Source organism: Nomascus leucogenys, chromosome X, assembly GCF_006542625.1.
Source record: "Nomascus leucogenys isolate Asia chromosome X, Asia_NLE_v1, whole genome shotgun sequence".
NCBI lineage: Eukaryota > Metazoa > Chordata > Mammalia > Primates > Hylobatidae > Nomascus > Nomascus leucogenys.
In genome coordinates, this window is record NC_044406.1 from 87,175,187 (window position 1) to 87,187,771 (window position 12,585).

Genomic DNA, 12,585 nt, shown 5'->3' on the forward strand with positions numbered 1-12,585 from the left:
CTCCAGGCCTGGGCCTCTAGCCACCCCCCACCAGAGATATGAAGCTAATAGCAACTTGGCAACTCCCTGGACAGAGCCTCCAGGGACAACTGACAGCCTCTCTGCCACTGTCTCTGCAGTGGAACTGTCCTTACCACCCTCAGACTAACGAAGAAGCAAAGACCCTAAGTATCTTATCCACATCTCCAACAAGCTGCAATTGCCCCAAGGAGAGGAGGCTAGTCCATCTCCCATGAGTCCCAAACATCCCCCACTGCTCATCACCAGGCAGAAAACCCCTGGCTTTGGGCCCACAGCACAGACTTTCCATCCTGGGATGATTGCTCTGAGCAATTGCTGACCCACATCTCTCTCAGGTGGAGTCCCCAGGAGAGGAGCAAAGTGGTAAAGGCAGCAAGCCAGCTGATGCAGAGCCAAGAGGGTTTGGTGCAGGAGCATCTGTAGTAGAGCATGGCTATCCCTCTAGGTTCAACTTGCTTCAATAACAGACTTTAGCTCTAAGGGAACTGTCAGACATGATGTCCGCAGGGTGGTCACGCACATCAGATGGAGCTGGCCCAACCTGAGCACTCTTTGGTCTGCTGGCCTCTCCCAAGGCCCCAGCCTGGTCATGTCTGCTTACAGGGCAGTCTTGTGTGCCTGGGGGTCCACCTCATAGCTTCTGTACCAGTGGTTCATGCCTGACTGGTGGAGAGCTCCAGTGAGGCAGCCCCTATGGCCACGCACCAGTCTGCATAGTACCTCTCCAAACTGCAGCTTCCCCAAGCCCACAGCAACCCCCCACATCACTTTGCTGGCACGTGTCTGCATGAACAAGATTTATTTTATTTGCCCCACCAGCACGCAGGAGTGCAGTATGCCACCCTAACCCCCAACAACCAACATTGCAGACAGAGCCTTGTTGGACACAGAGCCAGCAAAACCTACCCCTGACAGCGCCCTGCCCTTGCACTAATGCTGCGCGGAGAACAGGGAATCCTCCCACATCCTGAATCATCACTCCTGCTTGCAGGGCACAGAGAAGACACCAAGACCTACGCTGGACAGCACCCTACTTCAAGCCAACACCACCTCCATTGCAACAGTGCACACAGTCACCAGCAGGAAACCCCCTCCTGCCCCATTTTCTGACAACTGCCTTGACTCTGCCACTGTGATTAATGCCCGCAGGGAGGCAGACACCCCTGCATCTGCTGGCACTCTACTGCTGCTGCCACATCTCAGTCCCTCTGTGCAGTAGACTCCAAAACTTGAGGAGCCAGAGAAAAAAGTCAGGGCTCAATACAAGTCCCCCAGAGTTAGAGCACAAAGTCCAGGAGTTGGGAGGTGAATGTCGGCCCCCTAAAATCTTCCAGAAATGAAGTAAGTTGGCTGAATCCACCTTATACCACAATCAAACTCTCAAGGTCATCAAATAGAATAAAAGGAGAAAAAACATTCCAAAATTCAGCAATCACAAAGATTGAGAGTACATAAGCCCACAAAGATGAGAAAGAATCAGCACAAGAACTGAAAACTCAAAAAGCCCGAGTACCTTCTTTCCTCCAAATGACCACATCATCTCTCCAGGAAGGGTTAGGAACTGGGCTTATGCTGAGATGGCTGAAAGGATAAAAGTGGAAGTCAGAATACGAATTGGAACAAAGTTCACTGAGTTACTGGAGTACATTGTAACCCAATGCAAGGAAGCTAAAAATCATGAGAAAACATTGCAGAAGCTGATAGACAAAAGAGCCAGTATAGACAAGGACATAACTGACCTGATAGAGCTAAAAAACACGCTACAATAATTTCATAATGCAACCACAAGTACAAATAGCAGAATAGACAAAGTGGAGGAAAGAATCTCAGAGCTTGAATACTGGCCTTCTGAAACAAGACAGCCAGATGAGAACAGAGAAAAAAAGAATGAAAAGGAATGAACACAACCTCAGAGAAATATGAAATTATGTAAAGAGACTGAATCTATGACTGATTGGTGTACCTGAAAGAGATAGAGAGAATGGAACCGATCTGGAAAACATATTTCAGGATATCACCCATACGAAGTTCCCCAACCTAGCTAGAGAGGTCAACATTCAAATTCAGAAAATGCAGAGAACCCCAGTAATATATTCCACTAGAAGATCATCCCCAAGACACAAAATCATCATATTTGCAAACGTCAAAATGAAAGAAAAAATTTTAAAGGCAGCTAGAGAGAAAGGTCTGATCACCTAAAAATGGAAGCCCACCAGACTAACAATAGATCTCTCAGCTAAAACCTTACAAGCCAGAAGAGATTGGCGCCAATATTCAACATTGTTAAGGAAAAGAAATTCCAACACAGAATTTTATATTTGGCCAAACTAAGTGTCATAAGCAAAGGAGAAGTAAAACCCTTTTCAGACAAGCAAATTCTGAGAGAATTTATTACCACCAGACCTGCCTTACAAGAGCTCCTGAAGGAAGTACCAAATATGGCAAGGACCATTACCAGCCATTACAAAAACACACTGAAGTACACAGACCAATGACATTATAAAGCAACGACATTAACCAGGCTGCAAAATAACCAGCTAACATCATGATGATAAGATCAAGTCCACACATATCAATACTAACTTTAAATGTAAATGGGCTAAATGCCCCAATTAAAAGACACAGTGTGGCGAGCTCAATAAAGAACAACAACCCGTCGGTATGCTGTCTTCAAAAGATTCACCTCACATGCAATGACTCAAATAGGCTCAAAGTAAAGGAACAGAGAAAAATCTACCAAGCAAATAAAAAACAGAAAAAAGAGGGGTTGCAATCCTAGTTTCTCATGAAACAGACTTTAAACCAACAAAGATTAAAAAAGAGAAAAAAAGGTACTACATAATTTTAAGGGGTTCAATTCAACAAGAAGATCTAACTATTCTAAATATATATGCACCCAACGCAGGAGCACTCAGATTTCACAAAGCAAGTTCTTAGAGACCTTTAAAGAGACAGACTCCAATGCTATAGGAGTGGGAAATTTTAACTCTTCACTGACAATATCAGACAGATCATGGAGACAGAAAATTAACAAAGATATTCAGGACCTGAACTCAGCACTGGATCAAATGGACCTGACAGATATCTAAAGAACTCTCCACCCAAAAACAACAGAACATACATTCGTCTCATCGCCAAATGGAACATACTCTAAAATTGATGAAATTATCAGAAGTAAAACACTCTTCAGCAAATGCATAAGTACTGAAGTCGTAACAAACAGTCTCATGGACCACAGCACAATCAAATTAGAAATCAAGACTAAGCATTTTTCCATATGTTTGTTGGCCATTTGTATTTCTTCTTTTGAGAGCTGTCTGTTCATATCCTTAGCCCAATTTTGATGGATTGTTTTGTTCTTGCTGATTTGAGTTCATTGTAGATTCTGGATATTAGTCCTTTGTCAGATGTATAGATTGTGAAGATTTTCTCCCACTCTGTGGGTTGTCTGTTTACTCTGCTGATTGTTCCTTTTGCCGTGCAAACACTCTTTAGTTCAATTAAGTCCCAGCTATTTATCTTTGTTTTTATTGCATTTGCTTTTGGGTCCTTGGTCATGAAATCCTTGCCTAAGCCAGTATCTAGAAGGCTTTTTCCAATGTTATCTTCTAGCATTTTTATAGTTTTAGGTCTTCGATTTAAGTCTTTAATCCATCTTGAGTTGATTTTTGTATAAGGTGAGAGATGAGGATCCAGTTTCATTCTCCTACATATGGTTAGCCAATTATCCCAGCACCATTTGTTGAAAAGGGGATTGCTTCCCCACTTTATTTTTTTTGTTTGCTTTGTCGAAGATCAGTTGGCTGTAGGTATTTGGGTTTATTTCTGTTTTCTCTATACTGTTCCATTGGTCTATATGCCTATTTTTATATCAGTACCATGCTGTTTTGGTGACTATGGCCTTATAGCTTACTCTGAAATCAGGTAGTGTGATGCCTCAAGATTTGTTCTTTTTACTTAGTCTTGCTTTGGCTGTGCATGCTCTTTTTTGGTTCCATATGAATTTTAGAATTGTTTTTTCTAATTCTGTGAATAATGATGGTGGTATTTTGATGGGGATTGTGTTGCATTTGTAGATTGCCAACAAGTATATGAAAAAATGCTCAGCACCACTAATGATCAGGGAAATGCAAATCAAAACCACAATATGATATCATTTACTCCTGCAAGAATGGCCATAATCAAAAAAATTAAAAAACAGTAGATGTTGGTATGCATGTGGTGATCAGGGAACATTTCTACACTGCTGGTAGGAATGTGAACTAGTACAAATGACTATGAAAAACACTGTGGAGATTCCTTAAACAACTGAAATTAGAACTACTATTTGATCCAGCAATCCCACTACTGAGTATCTACCCAGAGAAAAAGAAGTCATTATATGAAAAAGATACTTGCACACACATGTTTATAGCAGCACAATTCCCAATTGCAAAATAGTGGAACCAACCCAAATGCCCATCAATCAATGAGTGGATAAAGAAACTTTTATATATTTTATATATATATGTACATATATGTATATATCTAAATATGATGGAATACTACTCAGCCATAAAAAGGAATGAATTAACAGCATTTGCAGTGACCTGGATGAGATTGGAGACTATTATTACAAATGAAGTAACTCAGGAATTGAGAACCAAACATTGTATGTTCTCACTGATATGTGGGAGCTAAGCTATGAGAATGCAGATGCATAAGAATGATAAAAATGGACTTTGGGGACTTGGGGGGAAGGATAGGGGGGTGGGGGGAGGAGAGGAATAAAAGACTACAAATAGGGTACACTGTATACTATTCAGGTGATGGGTGCACCAAAATCTCACAAATCACGACTAAAGAATTCACTCATGTAACCAAACACCACATGTACCCCAATAACCTATGGAAAAAATAAATAATAATAATGAAGAATAAATTTTAAAAAAGAAATCAAGACTAAGAAATTCATTCAAAATGATACTATTACATGGAAATTGAATAATCTGTTCATGAATGACTTCTGGGTAAATGATGAATTTAAGGCAGAAATCAAGAAATTATTTGAAACTATTGAGAACAGATAAAACAAGAAGACACAGCTAAAGCAGTATTAAGAGGGAAATTTCAGCACTAAATGGGCACATCAAAAATAAAGAAAGATCTCAAGTTAACAAGCTAGCATCACAACTAAAAGAACTAGAGAACCAAGGGCAAACAAATTCCAAAGCTACCAGAAGACAAGAAATAACCAAAATCGGAGCTGAACTGAAGGAGATAGAGACATGAAAGATCATTCAAAAGATAAATGAATCCAAGAGCTGTTTTTTTCTTTTTTGGAAAAAAACTAATAAAATAGATAGCTAACTAGACTAATAAAGAAGAAAAGAGAGGATTCAAATAAACATAATCAGAAACAAAAAGGGGGATATTACCACTGACCCCACAGAAATATAAGCAACCATCAGGGAATATTATGAACACCTCTATGCACAAAAACTAGAAAATCTACAAGAAATGAAGAAATTACTGGACACATACACACTCCCAAGGCTGAACCAGGAATAAATTAAATCCCGGAACAGATCAATAATGAGCTCTGAAATTGAGGCAGTCATAAATAGCCTACCAAACAAAAAAAGCACATGACCACACAGATTAACAGCTTAATTCTAACAGATGTACAAAGAATAGCTTGTACCATTCCTACTGAAACTATTCTAAAAAATTGAAAAGGATGGATTCCTCCTTAATTTATTCTATGAGGCCAATATCATCCTGATACGAAAACCTGACAGAGATACAACAAAAAAGAAAACTTCAGGCCAATATCCTTGACGAACTTTGATGCAAAAATCCTCAACAAAATACTGGCAAACTGAACCCAGCAGTATATCAAAAAGTTTATGCAGGCCAGGTGAGGTGGCTCACACCTGTAATCCCGGCACTTTGAGAGGCCAAGGTGGGCAGATCACCTGACGTCAGGAGTTCAAGACCAGCTGCCCAACATGGCAAAACCCCGTCTCTACTAAAAATACAAAAAATTAGCTAGGCATGGTGGCGGGCACCTGCAATTCCAGGTACTCTGGAGGCTGAGGCAGGAGAATCCCTTGAACCCAGGAGGTGAATGTTGCAGTGAGCCAAGATTGAGCCACTGCACTCCAGCCTGGGCAACAAGAGTGAAACTCCATCTGGGAAAAAAACAGGGGGTGCTTATGCAATAAGATCAAGTAGGCTTTATCCCTGGGATGCAAGTTTGGTTCAAAATATGCAAATCAAGAAATGGGATTCATCACTTAAACAGAACTAAATATAAAACCCACAAAATTTTCTCAATAGGTGCAGAAAAGGCTTTTGATAAAATTCAACACTCCTTTGTGTTAAAAACTATCAATAAACTAGGTATTGAATGAACATACCTCAAAATAATAAGAGACATATGTGACAAATCCACAGCCAATATTATGCCAAATAGGCAAAAGCTGGAAGCATTCCCCTTTCAAACCTGCACGAGAAAATGATGCTCTCTCACCACTCCTATTCAACATAGTATTGAAAGTTATTGCCAGGGCAACCAAGTAAGAGAAAGAAATAAAAGGCATCCAAACACCAAGAAAGGAAGTCAAACTATCCCTGTCTGCAGATGACATAATTCTCTATATAGAAAACCTTATAGCCTCAGCCCAAAAGCTTCTTAAGCTTATAAACAACCTCAGTGAAGTCTCAGGATACAAAATCAATGTGCAAATATCTCTAGTATTCCTATAAACCAACAACAGTTAACCCAAGAGCCAAATCAGGAATGTACTCCAATTTACAATTGCCATAAAAATACTAAAATACCTAGGAATACAACTTACAAGGGGCATGAAGTACCTCTTCAAGGAGAACTACAAACTACTGCTCAAGGAAATAAGACGGGACACAAACAAATGGAAAAAACATTCTATGATCATGGATAGGAAGAATCAATATCATGAAAATGGCAATAATGCCCAAAGCAATTTACAGATTTGATGCTATTCCTATTAAACTACCATTGACATTCTTCCCAGAAATAGAGAAAACTGTTTTAAAATTCACATGGAACCAAAAAAGAGCTTGAATAGCCAAGGCAGTCCTAAGCAAACAGAACAATGCTGGAGATGTCACACTACCAGACTTCAAACCATGCTACAAGGCTACAGTAAATGAAACAACATGGTACAGGTACAAAAACAGACACATAGAGCAATGGAATAGAATAGAGAACCCAGAAATAAGACCACACACCTACAACTATCTGATCTTTGACAAACCTGACAAAAACAACAATGGGGAAACAATTCCCTATTCAATAAATAGTGCTGGAATAACTCTTAATGTCATATGCAGAAGATTAAAACTGGACCCCTTCCTTACACCATATATAAAAATTAACTCAAGATAGATTAAAGACTTAAATGTAAAGCCCCAAACTATAAAAACCCTGGAAGACAACCCAGGCAGTACCATTTAGGACATAGGCATGGGCAAAGATTTCATGACACCAAAAGCAATTGCAACAAAAGCAAAAATTGACAAATGGGATCTCATTAAACTAAAGAGCTTGTGCACAGCAAAATAAACTATCAACAGAGTAAACAAACAATCTACAGGATGGGAGAAAAATTTTGCAAACTATGCATCTGACAATGGTCTAATATCCAGAATCTATAGGAAGCTTAAACAAATTTACGAGAAAAAAGCAACTCCATTGAAAAGTGGGCAAATTATGGGAAGAGACACATTTCAAAAGAGGACATACATTCAGCCAACAATCATATGAAGGGAAGCTCAACATCACTGATCATTACAGAAATGCAAAACAAAACTACAATGAGATATCATCTCACACCACTCAGAATAGCTATTAGTAAAAAGTCAAAAAATAACAGACACTGGCAAGGTTGTGGAGAAAAAGGAATGCTTATACACTGTTGGTGGAAGTGTAAATTAGTTCAAGCATTGTGGAAGACAGTGTGGTGATTCTTCAAACACCTAAAGACAGAAATACCATTAGACCCAGCAATCCCATTACAGGGTATATACCTAAAGGAATATAAATTATTCTATTTTAAAGACACATGCCTGCATATGTTCATTACAATCCCATTCACAATAGTAAAAACATGGAATCAACATAAATGCCCATCAATGATAGACCTTTTAAAGAAACTGTGGTACATATACACCTTGGAATACTATGTAGCAATAAAAATAATAAGAGCATGTTCTTTGCAAGGACATGGATGGAGCCAGAGGTCCTTATCCATAGCAAACTAACACAGGTACAGAAAACCAAATACTGCATGTTCTCCCTTATAAGTGGAAGCTAAATTATGAGAACACATTGACACATAGAGGGGAACAACACCCCCAAGGGCCTATTAGAGGGTGGAGGGTGAGAGGAAGGAGAGGATCAGAAAAAATAACGAATGGGTACTACGCTTAATACCTTGGTGATGAAGTAATCTGTACAACAAACCCCCATGAGACAAGTTTACCTATGTAACAAACCTGCTTATGCAACCCTCAACTTAAAATAAAAGTAAAAAAAATGCAGTATAATCAAAAGAATACTCTAAACTCTGTATTACTTATTTTTTATTTTGTAATAAGGCAAAATTGCTACCATATTTGACACTCTACCTACCCCAGAAAATCCTGGTATTTAATGAAAAGTAAAAGTTAATAACTAAATTCCATTTTTGGTTCAAAAAATACCAAGCAAGTTTATGCATTAACAAGGCTGGATTTCTTGATAACCTGAGCAATTTCTCAAGGTAGACACATGAGAAATAAAACATTTATGAAGACTAGTAATAACCACCATTTTCTATTTTATTCAGACATACAAGAGGGTGTGTTCTGGCTTAATTACCTATGGGCTCTGTGTCCTTAGGCAAGTTACTTTATTTCTCTGAACCCCAGTTTTCTAAAAATTAGTGTATATTATACTTCTCTGGTATGTTGAAAAGATAAAAAGAGATAAAGATATAAAGCAACAGGTGACTGGCACATAAAACTACTAGTTTCATTTCTACTTCCCCTTATTCTTTTACCTCTACCTAATATTTCTTCATAAACATGTATTGTAAGACACATACACATAACAAAACACATTACTATCCTTCTTATTTGAAGATGGTAGAGTTGTCAGAAGCTTGGATTTTCAAATCAAACAGATCTACTGTCTAACTCTAGCTTCTCCACTTAGTAACTCTGAGTCAGTTCCTTAACTTTTCCAACCTGCAGTTTCCTCAACTATAAATAGAAATGATAACAGAACCTACCTCTTAAAGTTGTTGTTAAATGGGACAAGCAAGTAAAAGACACTGACTGTTCCAATAGCTGGAAATACACAATAAATATTAGCTCTTTTTTACCTATTGCTGATATTCATAACATAATTATTATTACAATTCATTAGTATTATTCCAGATCAATGTTTCCTAACTTCAGGCTGAGGATAAATGAACAACATTTTTTTCAAATTTTATTTTAGATTTAGGAGGTACATGTGCATGTTTGTTACCTGGGTATATTGCATGATGCTGAAGTTTAGGGTATGAATGATCACGTCACTCAGGTATTGAGCATAGTACCCAAAAGTTAGTTTTTCAATCCTTGCCCCCATCCTCCTTCTGCCCTCTAGCAGTCCCCAGTATCTACTGTTGCCATCTTTATGTCCCTGAATACCAGATGTTTAGCTCTTACTCATAAGTGAGAACATGCAGTACTTGCTTTTCTGTTTCTATGTTAATTTGTTTATGGTAATGACCTCTAGCCCCATCCATGTTACTACAGAGGACATAATAATTTCATTCTCTTTTATGGTTATGCAGTAATCCATGGTATATATGTACCACATTTTCTCTATCTAGCCCACCATTGATCAGCACTGAGGTTGATTCTATGTCTTTTCTATTGTGAACAGCACTGTGATGAAGAGAAGAGTACATATTTCTTTTTGGTAGAACTATTTGTTTTCTTTTGGATGTATACCCAATAATAGGATTGCTGGGTCTAATGGTAGTTCTGTCTCGCATCCTTGGAGAAATTGCCAAACTGCTTTCCGCAGTGGATGAATTAATTTACATTCCCACCAATAGTGTATAAACAGTCCCTTTTATTCACAGCCTGGTTAGCATCTGTTGCTTTTTGACATTTTAATAATTGCCATTCTGACTGGTATGAGACAGTAGCTTATTGTGGTTTTGATTTAGGTTTCTTTAATGAGCAGTGACATGGAGCATATTTTTCATGTTTCTTGGCCGCTTATTTATCTTATTTTCAGAAGTGTCTGTTCCTGTCTTTTGCCCATTTTTAATGGGGTTATTTGTTTTTGCTTGTTGAATTAAATTCTTTATAGATTCTGGTTATTAGGCCTTTGTTGGACGCATAGTTTGCAAATATTTTTTCCAATTCTGTAGGTTGTCTGTTTACTCTTTTGATAGTTTCTTTTGTTGTGCAAAAGTCCTTTATTTAATTAGGTGCCACTTGCCAATTTTTGCTTTTGTTGCAATTGCTTTTGAGGACTTAGTAATAAATTAGTTTCCAAGGCCAAAATCCAGAATGATGTTTCCTAGGTTTCTTTCCAGGGTTCTTATAGTTTGAGGTTTACATTTAATATTTAATCCATCTTTATTTCATTTTTGTATATGGTGAAAGGTAGGGGTCCAGCTTCATCCTTCTGCATATGGCTAGCCCACTATCCCAACACCATTCATTAAATAGGGAGTCCTTTCCCCATTGCTTATTTTTGTTCACTTTGTTGAGTATCAGATGGAATAAACATTTTATGTGTTTCTTTTTATCAGGTTTTTTAGAGACTTCCTACTCCCCCACTCAATGCTAGGGTACAAAATAGGGAACATAACTAGATAGCAAAAGAAATATTGTTTCGGATGATGGAATTGTGTGAAAATGTGAGCAACTAATGAAGAACAATCCCTTCATTAATTGGAGAAGTCCTTCCTTCTAAGCCTGAATTACATGAGGCAGACCACATAGAAGACTCTTTTGTAGTCCCTTCTCCCTCCCAGAAAAACATATGCCAACTCTGATTAATCTAAGAACAAAATGGAGTGCTAGGTTTGGAGACTGCCTATCCAGGAATACCACCAAAAATCATGGTGCACAACTGATTCCATGAAGATACCACTGCTGCTATCACTGAGCACAGATACCACAGCTTGCTACTGATATCAACAATTTGGGGATGGGCACGGTGGCTCATGCCTGTAATCCCCCTACACTTTGGGAGGCCGAGGCAGGCAGATCACTTGAGGCCAGGAGTTCGAGACCAGCCTGGGCAACACGACAAAACCCCATCTCTACTAAAAATACAAAAATTAGCCAGATGTGGTGGTGCACGCCTGTAATCCCAACTACTCTGTAGGCTGAAGGAGGAGAACTGCATGAACCTAGGGGGCAGAGATTGCAGTGAGCCAAGTTCACAGCACTGCACTTCAGGCTGGGTGACAAAGTGAGACTGTGGAAAAAAAAAAAATTGGTAACTGAACACTACCAATTAAACAATTGCCTCAGGAATTAGTTTAGATGATGGGGAGCTAAAAACAATAATTGCTGTTCCCATACTGGAGTCCCATCTGGTCATTTTGAATGTTTAGGCCTAATTCTTACGTCAGTTTTGTCTCGTATCACTTTTCCTTTGACAATATTGCCCATCACCGCCCAATCTCCACGGGCTGGGAATGTAACTGAAAAATCCCTTCACTTCTTGATTCACATCTTACTCTTTTTTGTCTCTCTACCTTCTCTACTATTTTTCCATGTCTAAATCACTAAGGCAAACGTAAATAAATGCATTTTTCTTGGAAAAGTGGCTGCAATGAGCTTGCCCATTAAACAACCCTATTATTTTGCTCCCTCTTTAATGAAGATGGATAAATATTATACTGTAGCTTAACAACTTTATTAGCTATGTGAATTATAGCCCTTTCACTAGAAGTCAAGGTAATTATGTTAAAAAAAAAAAAAAAAGGAGCAATGGGTTTAAGGGAACTTTGGTAGGAACTAGAGGCAACACCCAATATTGGCATAAGTAATCCATGGTACAAAATCACAAAGCACCAACCAAAGCAACACATTTCACAGGTGGAGGGAGTAGGATGTGCTAGGCTGCTCCGAACTGGAGTGTGAAATAGATATTAGTCTCCTGGTGCTGCTGAATATGCACAAGGGAAAGTGCAACTTAGAGACAACACTAAGCAAGACTTTTAATTTGTCGTTTAGTACTTCAGCAGTAGGAAATATAGTATAACTGCTGGGTTGTAGTGAGTCCATGCCCCTATTACTGACAGAGCTTGGCCTTCAAAACTAAAAATACTTAAAACCCTCCAGAAAAATCCCAGAATTTCATGTACTGCTGGTGCATCATTCTGGACTAGAAAGTCCTCAATTGTGCACTGGTTTTTCAAGCGTATATATTGACACTCTTATTAAGCAATGAGTTAGAAAGTAAGAGGGATGATTTGATTATGTCCAAAAGTAGAATTAACATCCCTCAGCAAATCCAAGTAATGCCCCATCCCACAT